This window comes from Parus major, chromosome 1 (assembly GCF_001522545.3).
Source record: "Parus major isolate Abel chromosome 1, Parus_major1.1, whole genome shotgun sequence".
Lineage (NCBI taxonomy): Eukaryota > Metazoa > Chordata > Aves > Passeriformes > Paridae > Parus > Parus major.
This window is the reverse complement of record NC_031768.1, coordinates 46,628,431-46,644,618: the sequence shown is the minus strand read 5'-3', so window position 1 is coordinate 46,644,618 and position 16,188 is coordinate 46,628,431. Positions and strand designations below refer to the sequence as shown.

Below are 16,188 nucleotides of genomic sequence, written 5' to 3'. Positions count from 1 at the left end.
TCCTACCATATGTGTATTGCATGTTTGAAGGAGGAACATAGTGTACAGAAGTAATAATGCTGTTATGTTAGACAGAAAATGACTGTATTTGGATATCAGTTAGTCCTGAGAAAATAATCATATTCCTTTAAGACAATGGATGTTAAAAATGTACAAGTCCTTTATTTATACTGTAAATTTTCTGTTTTTCTTAAAATTTTCTTTTGTCTTCTTCTCAAGATGCTTAAAAATTTGCTTAATCACAAAGGCTACTCCAAAAGTGCTGAGCTCTTATTAAGATTCCATTTTTAAATTGCTGAAGAAAAAAATGAGACTTTACATAATGAAGGCAATTCTTTTCATTTCTTCAGCTTGACTGCTCTGTTTTCCTGAACATCTTGGTTTTACTGTAAGATGTAAAAAAAGTGTGCAGTATAGGAATGAGTGTCCATATGTGTAACAAATTGAAAGCTCAAAATGTGAATGTAGCATATGTAGCTGAAATTAATGGAGACTTTCAAATGGCTTGGAAAGAACAAGGATCCTGCCCTGGCTGGTAAGTAGACATCTGTAGCAATTCAAATATGTCTTAGTTTACTTAAACTTTGTTTAAAGTGCTAAGATACAGTCCTTAGTGTTTGCACAGTTACAAACCTCTTATAACACAGATAGTCATACCTTTTAAATTTAAAGGGATCTGAAGGTTGTTTCTTACTGGTTTTGGATCACTCTAATTGTGCTGCCTGCACGGAATTGGTCCTAAATGCATAGAGGTATTCTGATTGTAGTTTTTTTTGGTTTATTCTTTTTAGTATCCTTACTAAATATTACATCAAGCTTTCAAATTCTATAATCAGATGTCTATAATCTAAATATTCATTGAGTGTATAAATAAATAAATCCTTTTCTTTTGTAAGAAACACTTAATGACTGGCTTAAGCATTGGTAACTCTTTATAAGGACTGTAGCACTTACAGAGTTTTTATTTTTATTTCTTAGCATTTGCTATTCCATTTCTCTAGTGTAACAGACTGCATAAAATCTTTAAGTCCTGATTTTGACTCAGTTGAAACCAGAAAAAGTGAATAAACAATGATAGGGGATGGGAAGGGCATAGCATGAAAAGACATAAAAAATAAGAAGTGGAAACCTTTCCAAAAAGACTATAAAGTTGCTGACAAGCAGAATATGAAATGTGGATTAAATGGGCCAGACTACTTGTTCTTTAGTGACCTCTGAAAAAATTAAATGAGCAGCAATGTTAGGAATTAAATAGATCTTTGTCCTTGTCTGCTGTCCAAATGGACACTCTTATTGATTCTGCTTAGATCTTCTTGTTTAATGTTCCAATTATCTCCCTTTGCAGCTGCATAAGAATGATATAAGCTATTTCTACACTTCTAAATGCATCCACCCAAGGGAATGATTCCTGGCTCCAAAGTGGTGCAGATTGCATCCACATACCCTGTTTAAGGCTGGATGTCCACAGAACAGGTATGCCATGGCCAAACAACATAGAATGTGGGCCAGCAGCCCCCTTGGGCTGCCACAGGCAACTAGAAGAGTTTGATAGATGGTGTTTTGCTTTTGTGTTGTTGTTGCTGTTGTTGCCGTTGTTTTGTTTTGTTTTGTTTTGTTTTGTCAGGGAAGAGAGAGGTGGGGACATTGATTTTAGTTTATACTATCTGATGTGGCAGCTTTGCTGGCACTTGAGACAGGTATATATTGTAAGGTGAAAATGAAAGTAGACGTTTCATGCTCAGGAATATTTCATGTGAATGTCTGGAGACATCTGAGAGTGAAACACATGCAGGAGAGCCTTTCAAGACAGGACAATAAGAACAAATGAACCTGGTTTAAGGTTGTGCATCTTGCCTTTTATATGTAAATTCCAGAAGAGAGATGTTACAACAGTACATGAAAAGAGCTTCCTTTTGTAGCCTCACACCTGGAACTTAATAGATACTGCAATCAATCAATTACTTAATTGATTATGATTTCTGGTGGCCAAGGCCTTGTGTAGAGCCAGAGAGGAAGGGGCTAGATGATTGTTTTAAGTAATTTCCATTATAGTATTGTCAAAAGCTTCTGACTTCCATTTGTTCCAGATAACCAAACTGATCTTTAGCTGATCCTTCCATTTATTTTGTCAGCATATTTAGGTTTTTGAGAAGAAATTTCTTCCTTTAATTCAGTGGCATATTTTGTTGAGATGTATTCTATCTGTTCCAATTGTAGGCCACTAAAAGCTCAGTGCATATGCTTAAGCAAGTTAGATTAGGCTCACATTATAGACAGAAATTAATGTGTTCAAAGGGTAGATCATTTGACCTAGTTAGATACTAACATGAAGAAGTCTGTCTACATGTGCAATTTTACTTAACATTGATTACCTTGCTCAGGATTAGACATTTTAGATCCCTAAAGACAGCATGGCAAGACATTAGAACTTTATCTATCTGTTTATTCGTTTGCTGTGTTGTATCTCAAAACCAGCTTGTTTTTATTCTGCAGAAGAGCTGAATGAATAATCTAACATTTTAAAAGAGAACATAGAAACTTGTAATTTTTAAAAGGATTACATTATATACATATGGGGGGTTTTATGCTTTAGCTCCTTTTGGATGGTTTTTGTGGTCTCCTGGTCCACGGAGACATTCCTTTTTCCTCTCCTTTTTTTCTTAAACTGTTTTAGCCAGGTTCAGATACAATCAAGCTGGCTTTCTCCACCATAATGCTTTGGAAGCAATTTCCTCTTCATTTTAAATTTGTCACTGGGGAAACCTTTTTCTTCCTTTCAGCCAAACAGCTGGTTTATATTTTTCATTTTTTATTTTTACAGCGTTTCCACTAAAAAGGTCAGGATCATCTTTGGAAAAGTGAAGTTTTGCATTCTCTTTCACTATCTAAAAGTAAAAGCATATACATTTTTTAAGTCCTACAAGTTGTTTCTTTTTCTTCTTAAATATAACTACTCATAGATGACTTTGGCCCTTGTCATTGTGATACCTGAAATTTTACAAGCCACTAATGAGATTGTCCTCTGATCTTGCATGTGAAAGTTCTTGGACAGTCTTGAAAGGAAAGAGTAGATTTTGGACTGATTAAGATTAAACTTTATCTTGAATTCAGAAAAGAAGCACAAGATAGAGTAAAAGACTTTCTGCAAATTTCACTGAAACTGTAGTCCTATGAGCCAATAATAATAGTTTAACAATTTATAGCAGTGCATAGAAATATGAATGTGTACAGCTGTCCCATTTCACTTGCAGTACTTTTTGATTTACTCCTAAAGTGAAATATTTGATGCCCATACAAAATTGCAATATTTTGCATTTAAGATAAACATGCAGGAATATGCATGTGTACTGACAGTTACATGTCTACCAATGCTCTGTCATTTTTTGTTGTTCAAAACTGAGTTTTAGTATCATCATCAGTCTTTTCTATAGCAAAGAAAATATTAGTATCAGAATTTTTTATTACTCTACCAGGTAGAACAATAGGAAATAATGTAAAATTGTGCTGGGGGAGGCTGAGACTGGATGTTAGGAAAAATTCCTTCACTGAAAAGGTTGTCAAGCATTGAAATCAGCTTCCAGGGGAAGTGGTTGAGTTTCCATCCCTAGAGGTGCCATGAATACACATGGCACTTATGGCCATGGTTTAGTGGTGGACTCAGCACTGCTGGGTTGGACTCCATGATCCTATAGGTCCATTCCAACTTAAATGATTCTGTGATCCTACAATTCCGTTAATCTGGTGAATCACACCACATTTTAGGAATTTATGTCCTCTCATCACATGCAATCCAGTCACTGTTCCAGGCAAGACTAGATATTCACAAGAGTGTTAGCCTTTGCTTAAGAGTGTCAGTCTTGTGCCAGCTGGACAACTTTAGTTCTTCTAAATTTTATTTTCTGTGTATTCTGTATTCTACCAAACCATCTCTAACTGAACTATATTGTCCTTATTGGAGGTTCCTTCCTACTGAAGGTTTCTGTTTCTGAAGTTCCTGAGACAGTACCTTTACATTCAGGCACTGAAATATCTATCTTAAAAATCTGCTGAAGTGTACTATTCTTTAGTGTGTGGGTCTGACTTGGTAAATGCATAAAAGAGCTTTGCTTCTGGATTCATAATTACATGAGCCAAAATCCAGTGCTGGAGATAATTTGCTCACTGACCTCAGTGCATTAAGCTCTTTCAATGTTGTTTCCTCCTCAATTATGGCATTTTCCATTTTCATGCTCTTATTTCCATTAGCCCCTTGACTTCCCCTCCATGTACTACATCATTTGTAGTTACTGAAATCTGCGTCGAGAGTTTTTTTTGGCACTATCTAAATTAACTTTAAGCTTTGCCCCTATACTTGCTGAATTACCATACCACTTCCTCCTTCTTTGTTCTCTTTTTTATTTTTGTGGCTAAAAATCTTTTTACTGTTTGTTTTAATTTCCTCTGCAAGCTCCAGCTCAGCTTGATAGTTGGCAAGTCTTACTTTTCCCCTACATATTCTGACCTTCAAGACATATCTTTCTGTTTAGTCAGTCTGTTCTTGCTGCTCCACATAAACTCCCAACTTACTCCAGTAAATGCTTTTATTTTGCATTGATGTGATCAAGGTCAGAAATGGATAAAAGGATATCTATTTTCAGCAATGTAGCATTTACCCACATCTCAACAGCTGCAGAGAAACATCACACAGAAGACTTTATTCTCTCCTTGGTTACTAAATGATTCTCAGCATGGATGAATAGCTATCTATTTAGGTCTTGCATCTTTTTCTCTCAAACATTTTCTCTCTACTTGTAGTACATGTATTGGCTTTCAATCTGTGATTTAAAGTAGCTCCAAGATTCTTTTTCAGACATGTTTTTAAACTTTACAAATCCTCTCAACTGTCACTGATTTCCCAACTTTTTCAAGAATTTTCTTATTAAAATAAAAATTATTAAAAATGTATTTGCTTTTATTTTTCTTTGTAGTATAACTTTACCATTATCTGATCATCATCACTTAATTCAGGATATTTTTTCTTTTTCCAGTTGTATATGGGTTTTTACTATATCCTGGTCCTGCAGGTCCTGCTGCCCTTCCTACTCACACCTTTCTTATACTTGAGAAACCCCTTGGAGCCCTTGTTCTTCCAGTAAACCACGTGAACTGATTTCTTATACAAAGATTTAAAAACAATTAATCTAGAATCCATGTCATATTCCATTTTTGATCTTGCATTTTAAGGATTCTTTAACATTTACTTTCCTGAAATTTACTTGTGTAAGATTATTTGATATGAATTATTTATTTCTACCTCTTACAGATCTGTTGTTTACTTAATAAGCAGAAGGGCATGAAACCCCAAAACAATAGTATTTTTATCCCTTCTTCTTCCTGCCTTCTCCTTTCAAATTCAGAATCATCCTCTCTGTCCTAATTAAAATCAAGAAATGATACTACAAGAATTTCAGTAAACTAAGAATATAAGCTCTGCAGCAGAATATAACCTTGCAGTAGCCTCTCAAAGACCTATTCTTATTCAAAGTGGGGTGTTTTTTTGTCATAAAATGTGAAAAAGAAGAAGAAATAAAACTTGGACTCTACAGCTAGTTTAACAAGTTAATATTAAATAGTCTTCACTCAGTAGAAGTGCTGTGACACAGACATTATTTGGTGATTTATCTAATGGACTGGAAATCCCAATAAAAGAGAGCTCATATCAAAGGTGATGAAAGAAAATGTTCAAAATGTCAGCAATAAGGTGACTCCTGTTGTTCGTGTCTTTCTTAATCAGAGGATTAGTATGTTAGCATGATGCAAATAGATATTTTTTTCAGTATTAAAAGTCATGCTTTAATTCAATTTCTTCTGTTGATTTTTGTTCCACAAATGACATGTGGGATGGTTTTGTATATCCTCATTTTGAAACTGAAATTCTTTGACTATTTTACAGCACTTCTTTGCAGCAGAGAGTTCTCTGCACCTCTTCCTGTGGGCAGAGAGCATGAGTAGATGGTCTGCACTCAACCTTGCTGTGAGTACTTAGTTTCCCCATTAGGGATGGGCAGGTCAGAATAATACAGTGAACCACACTGATCTCTATTATAACTGCACATAGAAACTGTACAGAAAATCTTGCTTTCCTGTGTATTGTCAGGATCCAGGGAGAGTTGCTGAGGTTTTTGGTCATCCTTTTTTTTCCCTTCCAGTAGATCTCCTGGGCTGCTTTACTGTGTCACATAACACAACAGTCTGGCCTTAGGTGAGTCCTAGATTTACACCTAAAAGGATTTTATATGCACACCCATGCATCTGCATGTCTGATACATGCTCACATAAAGATTTATGGGAAAATTATTGATATGATTAAATTTATAGGAAGACTACTTCTATGCTGCATAATGATTTTTTTAATATCTTCTGTTTATGTACATGTGGCATCAACATGAAAAAGATGGAAGAAAAAGTCTTAAAGAATGCAAGGACAGAGCTGATACATACATGTATATACATAAGCTGATGGAGAAGCATAAAATTGAAGACAGAAATTATTTTGGAAATTTGTAAAATTTAAATTGATATCTTCCTATCTTAGCAGTTTTTACTTTGAATAGAATATCTATAAATGCATAATTTAACATAAGAAAAGAAAGTAAAATGCAAGAGCCAAGTAAATTTTACTGCATTGGTACATTCTTGCAAACAATCCAGAATCTTTGAAATCTTCATCTGTCCACAAAAACTAGAGTGAAAACATTTTATTAAACTGTGGTTAAGGTTATGTTATCCAAAAGTTAGAATTATTCTTTGCATGAAAACTGTTCAATGATCCTTTGTGCTCATATTGCCAAGAACCACTCAAAATGGTCTTTTTTTTTTGCAAATAACTTAAGAGTTAGCCACATCAGAATCAGCAGGATTAAGCTAAATCGTCTTTTGATATCTAATGTATTATACTTCCAAAGTAATTCACTGCCAGAGACAAACAGTTAAAGGAAATAGTCCAGGAAATTCACATGCATTCCCAGTGGCAGCAAATCTTCAGGGCAGTGAGCATGGGAAGTAAAGAATTCTTATTTGTGTTTCTTCCAATTTCTTGCCATGTTTCCTCATCCCAGCCAGAATTGCACTGCTAAAGATTCCACAGTGGCCAGTGAAAGGATGAATGGAATTTAGTTCTCTTTTGTGAGCTGTGTGAGGAAAGAGAAAGGACACAGTGAAGCTTTTATTGACCCAACTCCAAATCCAGTGTGTCTAACTAGGAAATTGTTCATTCAGATGGAAGCCAAAAAAGTGTCTATGCCTCAAGGTGGCTGAGACAGCAAAATCAATTCAGAAAACAACAGATATGTTTAGTAAGGATTCAAAGGAAGAAAGTGTATCTAAATCAATAAATAATATACACAATAAGGCATTTATATCGCATAATATTTTATTAAAATTTCAAGAAATAAAAAAATCAATCAGCTTCTACAAATGCTGGCTTTTCACAGGACAAAAAGTATAAATGATTTTTAAAATTAAAAAAAATACCTTAAAGGGTTGAAGGACTTATGAAATTGCCCACTGCTTTCCATGTATAAATTATTTTGCCATGATTTCTGCCTTGCTTACATCATAAAGAACATTTATAAGCCACAAAATCTCAAAATGTCAAAATCTTTCATATTACCCTTCTAATCATGACCCTGGGATTTTTTGCTGCCCGCAGCCTTACAGCTCAAGAGCAAAACACAAGAGTGATGATCAGCTCTATAATATTTGTCTGCCTAACTGTTCTTTTAAAATCAAGGCTGTACCTGAATATGCTTCCACTTCAAAATTTTCACGTAAAACATCAGTATTTTTAAACATGGAGAGTTAAAGTGCTCCCTATACATTTAATTTAGTAATCAATTTATCTGTCTTTTTCCTTGAGTAATAAGGCAAACTCAGGGTGAAATTATAACTTTTTTAAGTATCTGAGTTAAGGGGATGGGATCCAAGTACAAAAAGAGACTCCCATTCTTCATGCTTGGTATTATCTGGTTGTTGAGAATTGTAATTGCAACTGTTTTCACATTTTTCAATACTAATTTGTGTAGCAGAGCACGAATTTAGCATACTTAGTCTTCATTTAGGATGTAATTGCAAAATACTTTATAATGTGTAAGACATTTTGCATGCATTTATAAAGAAGCATGAAAAAGCCCTTGTCAATTAAAAAAAAAAAAAGGGAAAGGGTGGAACAATGAACTTTGGTCATTTTTTCTCTTACAGCAGGGTCAACATCCTTATCTTCTCTTATGTCTCTTTATCTGTGCTCCTGCATTCCTCCCCATCTGTGGCAGAGATGATCTTTGGAATTTCTGCATCTTCCCACACAGTTATTCATTCCCAGAACTCCACCTTTTCCTCTGCTTTTTCTTTCCAATTTTAAAATCATAAATTACCTCCAATTTCTCCGATGCTGCCTTGTGGAGGTGGTGGACTTTTTTGATTCATATTGGACTAAGTTATTTTGAAAGAAGAGGAGACTGTTGAAAACAGGAAATCTTCACGAAAGAAATGGCAGTAGTTCTAACAATCTATTCAAAATGCCTAGTGTGATAGACTTGCAGCAAGCTGATGGAATTTATTCTCTTTTGGGTGGGATGGAATAAAATTAATTGAATTGATTATCGCAGTATATGACAGAAACTCTCTGTTCTAGGTGGAGTGTGCACTTTTGCATCTGTTTCACAGAAACAAGGTTCAGTTCAACCTTTCATAGAGTTGAACTGAACCTAACTGTTATTATCAGGCTGTTCAGACAGCAATCTGATTGCTTCAAATCATCATAAAAAAGAATGATGATCTAGTCGGTAAACTGAGGGCCGCATATCAGCAATAATTTTCTCAGTGGATCACTCCACTCATTTTTGAAATGCATCTGTCCCTGGGAAGAAAACTGTTTTAAAGAGAACAATAGCCCTATACAATTCTTTTGAATAAGAAACAACATGATCCAGTGAAACATTGAGTGTTTAGCAGGAAGCATGGAGCAATAGGAGCAAACAAGTTTTTTCTGTAGTTTCATTGCAATGACTTAAATCAAACCTAGCCATGAAGCTGAAATTCAATACATTGCCTAAAAAAATCCAATTTAAATGCATTGTATCTATCCAGATATGCAAGGCAGGCTCTCTATTTTAATGTAACTAAGAATGAAGACAGAGTAAGATACTCTCTAAGATACTAAGAAATACAACAGGATAAAAAAAATTATGGGAAGGGAAGGGAAGGGAAGGGAAGGGAAGGGAAGGGAAGGGAAGATGAAGGGAAGGGAAGGTGAAGGGAAGGGAGGGGAAGGGGCCTGTGACAAAAGATGCATGCTTATTACATACTTCATGGTACTTTATTTCACAGTACTCTCTGAAATAACTGATGTCCTCCTAGCTGTTGATTTCCTCATGTGATTCAAACTTTCATTCCATTCAGTAATTTCTCCTTCAGTACTTACATGTTTTACCAACCTTCTGTCATCACTATTCTGTAACTATGCTTTCTCACAATAATACATTAGATATATGCTCAAACTTCCAGCTTTCTCTTAGTATAAAAGGATTTTCAAATGCCTCATGGTTTACATGACAGAGGGAATTCTGTGTCTCTTATGTCTCTCCCATAATCATTAATAGTTCCTTCCTCTTTTTCTGGCCTGTGCTCTTTATTCTATGTTCATCTAGATTTTACAGTTTGACAGAGATGAAAGTAAAAACTCTGTAAGAGGAATACATTACTGTAAAAAACTTGGCATATTTTGCATAAAGAGAAGTGTTTTTAATTCAGATTATGGTAACAGGTGTAAAACTTTGTACACCAGAGAATGGTGTTCACATCTAATATCACATCTGGTGTCACAGTTTATATCACTTCTTCATTCCCTAGACATGCTTAAATTCACCAAACTGCCTATAAATATAATCCATTATCTTATTTTAGGTTTTTCTGTCCTCCATTTCTATCAAAATCTCCATTAGCTCTTAGACACATCTAGTAGAAAAAAATGCTGGATAACATGAAATACTATAGTAAGTGAAACAAACTTTCTTCTCTGGCTGGACACAGCTCCTCCCCATTTTCACAGTGGGTGTTGGATAGCTGTGAGTTAGTATACAATCTTCCCTGTATTTTTTGTAAGCTATGCCACTGTGACCTCTACTGTCTGACATCCTCCATCTCTGATTTTCCAGCTGCACAAAGATATTTTGGCTGCCCTATGTTAGTGTCATATATCTAGATAGATGAGAGCATTAGAGACTGAAGAACAGATCTAAAATCCTGCACATCACATAGACCACTCCTTTGATTTCCATTACTTACCCTATTGCAAGGCACATATATCTTCTGTTTCTTCCTTCTGTATATGTTTGCAGATTCCTTTCTCCCCTTTCCTGTCAATTCCTTTCATCTGGTCATTTAAGGAATTGGTTTATGCTGCTGCTTCTCTCAGCCATCATTGCTCTTTTTTTCTGACCTATGTGACTGACAGAAATCAAAGTGTTTTGTGATCATATGCACCAAAGGTGGACCATAAAAAAAAAAAAAAGGATAAAATGTAATCTTGTTAAATAAACTTGCTCAAACACCACCTTCTTCTACTAATAATGATGGGATTCATGTTATATAAGCAAGGGAAATAATTTTTTAAACTTCATAAGGCTTCATCTTTATGGTGTATTAATTGTATTAGTTTTTAATAAAAACTTTGCTATTAAATAAAGAACTAAGATTTTTGGACACAAATGTTCTGTTTTTTCATTATGTGAAACATCATCAATTATGATTTTGGGGTTAGTTTTCACATTTGGGGTTTTTTTTTTGTTCCTTTTTTTTGTTTTCAAGGGGGGGGGCTTTTAAAATACCTCTGCTAAGGGAAATAAAAAAGATCTTTGTCAATTCATGGCATAATAATATGAGCTTAAGCTTTATTGAATAACTATTTTGGAATGCCTGAATTCAGTTGAACACTATCTTTACAGAGGGTTTGGTGTAATTATTTAATTAATGGAAATGAAGTATTGCAGCACTGAAGGGTTTGAATAGGTGTTGAAGAACACTGTGGGTTAGCCCCATGGCTTGGCTGCAGCTCAGGGTAATTCACATATTTGAATAATGAAAATGGTGAATTTTCATTGCTTGTCTCTCTTTTCCTTTTTTCAGCTTTGTAACATGATGGAACCAAAGAAATCTCTCTTCTGCCAGACAGTAAGAACCTAGGTTGCTGGGACAACATGCCAACTGCAAAAAAACCCTTAAAATAAAGGTGGCTCATTTCCAAGTCAACATTTTTTGGCATTTGGGTTTTTTTTCCACGTTTTCATAGAAAATACACTGGCAAAAATGGCTTGTGGGAGGTTTTGTAATCAATAATCCTGTTGTTTGCAGAGGGATTATGAATCAGAAATTGATGTTTAGCAGATGAGAAATGCACATCAGAATTTCTTAATTTTAAAAATATGAAAATCTCTAAAAGAAGTACATAAAGTTTTAATGGCCCTCTTTAGAAGGCATCTGCTTAACTAAGAATTGGTTGCTAGGATTTACAGAGATTGTCACAAAGTTGTTCCCAAATCTGCTTTACTGAAATGCTAACTGGGTGAAAAACATGTTCTTAATGTTAAATGGACTGCATAGAATTAAGCTGCACACTTTCCATTGAATCAAATGAGACCTGTGTAGTTAAATTTTAGTTCAGTCCTTTGGAAATACTCATTGTGCATCATGAGTACAGCAATGTTTCAAGCACAGAAGAAGAAAAACTAAAAATTGGTTTTTAGTAACAAAGATGTCTCTCAGCAAAAACAAAACACAAAAAGCTCCCCAAAACCCCCTAAACAAAACAAACCCTAAAGAACTTTCCCCAAAACAAAAAAAACCAAAAACAAAAACAAAATAAAACACCAAAACCACCCCAAACTCCCAGAAACCATCTCATCCCTGAAACTGTCATACCTCAAAATCTGTCACGCTCTTCTTGCATAACAACAATGAAGTATATTAACAGTAATGATGCTATGGTAACTGGTGCTTGAAGGAAATAAAACCCATTATATTGAGGTGCTGACCAGATTTCATTTCTTTATATTAAAATAAATCTACTAGAGACATTGTGAAGTTGTTAGAGACATAAATCTTTCTTGCAACACAACACAATATCAGTGACTTTTCTGTGTCTGATAAAAATCCAAAGATGGTATTTTTAGGATGCATCCTATCTTATTTAAATGCCTCCCTCTTTGTTCATTGATGGAAAGAAGAAGGAAATGCCAGTAGATTATGTTCATGTGGAGCCTGTTTGCTGAGTGAATTTTGTCCAAAACTCCACATGCTATGTGGAAAAGGGCACTTTGGGGCTGGCCTTTCAGCTTAAAGTGCAGGGGTTAGAGCACTAGCCAGAAGAGCTGGAGCTGGGATTAAAGACAACTAAACTCAGCATCAGGCAAGGCAGGAATCCTCAATGTGGTCACATACACACCCCAACAGACAGAGTAATCAAGGTCATCCATGGAGAAAAAAAATTAAATTACTCTCAAAAAGTCAGTCTTCTTTTCTTTTGGAGACAGAGATCATTTAATCTACAAGAAAAGAAGGTCCCACCACTGTGTACCTGCAGAGGAACAGATTCGGCTAAACAGAGGTGATTCTTTGTGCAATAAACTGGAGTATGTTTCCTGTGAGATCCCACCCATCAGGTTATGTGATTCTGTTGCTCACAAATATCACAGGTTCCAGCTTCATTAGTTGCTGTGCAGCATGGGGGCTCTGATGTCCTGGAACACATCAGGGGAATATGCCACTGCCATATAATGTCGGCATACTGGGATCCTTAACTCCAATACAAGATACACAAGTGTTTAAATCTGCAAAGATACGTGCCGAGGAAGTAGAAACAACTGGATGTGCAAACACAGGAGTTCAGCTGAAGTGCATGTTGGACCCCTGCCTGTGTGTTATGAGGTCCCATCCACAGGGAAACATAGTATAGAAAAGGTTTTTACTTATCGCTCCTCAGCAAATTTCAACAGACTCCATGCTAACATTTCTAGACCCAGTTCCAAGTGAAAGAAATTCTTCAAGTGGTCTGGGGATTTAAACTTGATAGCCTATTTCTTGAGCAGTCTCTAGTGGATTTTTTGTATTGGACATGTGCTCACTGATTCATTTCTAAAATTGTGCAACTCACAGAAATGTCTGTTTTGTTAATCTTGCTGGGACTTGATTTTGAACAGTTCAGCAGTTCAGATGGGTATAGATCTGGCCACTAGGAAAAAAAAATGGGAATTCCAATGTTCAGTGGTCTAACCAGGGATATTTTGAATAACAGGACAACTGAATGTTAGGCTTAAAAAAATAGAAATACATTTACATATTTAGGGTCATATCCACCACAGAATGCAGTGCAGTTTTGAGACCCTCAAATTAATTCAGGCTCGGGCAGTTAATGGTGCTTAAATGCAGTCACGGTCCTTTCAAACCAAAATTCTTATTCAAAGTCAGAAGAGATGTCACTGCAGTGTGCCTTTCTTTAGTTTCCACTGTTAGCTTGTGTGGAGCTAGAGCTTTGCAATAAAACTCATGGAACACAAAGAAATACTGTGAATAATTCAGAAAGTCTGCCTGCTTGTGCTCTCAACATAAATCCATTTTACATGATAACTGGACTAAAAAATTAAATCTATTTTGCATGATGATTGTCCTGGTTTAGGGACAATCTTTGTATCTTGTTCATGAAACAGCCTAGAATCTTTTCCATAAAACTGCCCTGGCTTTATTTTGCTGGGAGGTGGGGGGATAGACATAATTTTATCTAACCTTATAGTTAATTAATTTACTGCTATTAGTCTCCCTAGAAACATTAGTGGATATCAAGAGTGTAGGTACAAGTTGCAGGGCAATTAAGAACTCATGAATATTAATGTGGGATTATAATTTGGAGAGTGTGGAATTCCCAGTGAAGCCACAAACTCAGGATGCTGCAGAACTTTTTATAGAGTTTTGAAAAAGGGAAGCTATGAGAAGATTAATCTGTCTGACTCTGTCTGACTCTGAGAAGTCTCTCTTTTCATGTAAGGCCTTTGTATGAGAAGTGAAAAACTTAAACTACCCAGCTAGATTCTTACTGCCATGAAATTGGTGTCACCATTGGTTGGATGAGGTGAATGTTGCTGAGAATAGAGCTCTTGGCAGAAGAGCAAATGGTCCTTCTACTCTTATGATTTATGAGTTAATGACAATATTAAACTACATTTTTGATTCTGTTCAGAAAGTGCATCAAGCTAAGGAGGAAAGAGCCAATTCAGAACCACTGACTGAGCTAAGAAGTGTATTATACAGGCAGAATGGACACTGAAATAATTTCTCTCACAAAATACTAATGAAACCCTATCAGGAGAGTTACACTTAAAAAAGCTGGTATGAAGAAGCAGTCACCTTACGCATTGTACTGAAATCATACTTCTTGACATCTCAGCTTCATTTATTTCTCAGATGAAAATTACTTCTTAAAACTGCTTCATACTTGGGAAACAGCTTACCAGGACTACAATCCTCTTAAGTAAGTTTAATAAATCCTAGATCAGCTAGGATTTCCTGCTTAGAATGAGTGGTTGGACACACATACACACTTCAGTCAGGCCCCAGTTTCATTGTGAGGGGAGATTTGGACACTTTCATCTATGTGTTATGGAATCACAGAGTCACAGAACAGGTAAAGTTGGAAGGGACCACAGGAGGTTACCTAGTCTAACTCCCTGCTCATTCCCCAAGAACAAACACTGTTACTCAAGATTGTGTCCAGATGATTTCTGAATACCTCCAGAGATATTAAAAATAGAAGAAGTACAAGACAATGTGATAAAGCTGTATTTCAGAATGTGCCCTGAAAAGAGGACCAGAACCAGAAATGGAAAAAAAAAAATAAAATAGGCATGAGTCAGTAAATGTAGACACATTTAGAGTCTGGCTTCTTAATTGGGCATAATAATTTTCATATAGTCTTCTCATATGGCTTTTGGAAGTAAACAGTCCAAGGTGGAAATAGGAGGGAGGACTCTGGTGTGGCAGTTTGAATAATTAGGCATCTTTTTCCCTGGGCTGTGGTATTTTAGCAGCATAGAGATTATTTTCAGGGGCTGGAAGCAGAGAAGGGGGACAGGTTGGCCTGTGTACATCCATGAAAGATGAAAGATGATACTGGTTCTACAATAGCATGAGTGCTTGTGTAGCATTCTCCATGACAGACCTACAGGCATTATTGGCTAAATTTCTTATCTGTGGTGCAGCTCCTGTAAGAGCTGTGGGAAACAGATTTATCTAGGTTTATCAGACCAATATGGGAACTTGGGGCACAAATCTCAGCAGACTTACTATGTAACAAAAAATATTGTTGCTGGATTAAATGTAAATGTGTCAGCAGTTTTACAGTTTTATAAAGTTCTTTATTTTTGGGTTTTTTTTAAGGTTTATAGAAGTATTTTTTAATCTAAGTGTTGTCACTAAAAATGTTCATTCTTTTTCATGTGTCAGATACAGTTAAGTCACTTTATGTACTTATCTTGTCCTTTAACCAGGACCCAAATTAGATGAAGTATGGCTTTCTAACCTTTTGTAACCTTTTTCCTCTGGTTTTTTTTTTTTTTTTTTTTTTTGGTTTTTTTTTGTGTGTTACTATATCAGGAATTTATTTTTTAATTATTTAAATATGCTCTTTGCTTTTAAAGGCACAGACAAAACTGCTACTTTAAACCTTTGGGTACCTTTTTTTGTTCTTTTCTTTCTGTATTAAACAAATGAGGATGAAAGAGAAACAAAATAGCATTTGTCAAAGGTGGAAATGAATATACTGAAAGTTAGATAGCTTTTTAGTTTCCATAGTCATTCTGAGAACTGGTTGCACCGCGTACTTCAAGAATTGTTTCTAAGTTGTATAGTGAGTCCTATCTTTTAGGTAAAATTCTTTGACAGTTGAGCTCAGTATCACAAGAGAAGTGTTGATGTACATTTTAGCTTTTCATCAGCGAAAAGATGCTTATTTGTTTCTGCCCTTTAGAACATGTTATCACAGTGCTATCACAGCGCTGGCACTGGATATAGGTAACGGTAGGATTTGGGAGCAATTAAAATTCCAAGTTATACTGTTACATAGTGACAGAAACAAAACCCAGAAACATAATGCACCCACAGTGT

The 16,188-nt window shown here is 35.6% G+C and overlaps 1 long non-coding RNA gene across 1 annotated transcript; it reads left to right on the top strand.

The window, feature by feature from the left end:
• The first annotated feature begins 1,191 nt into the window (after positions 1 to 1,191).
• Positions 1,192 to 11,265, top strand: LOC107200468. Its single transcript, XR_001519630.3, has 4 exons — positions 1,192 to 1,473; positions 5,933 to 6,013; positions 6,189 to 6,241; positions 11,164 to 11,265. It is a non-coding gene; the product is annotated as an uncharacterized LOC107200468 (long non-coding RNA).
• The last annotated feature ends 4,923 nt before the right edge of the window (positions 11,266 to 16,188 follow it).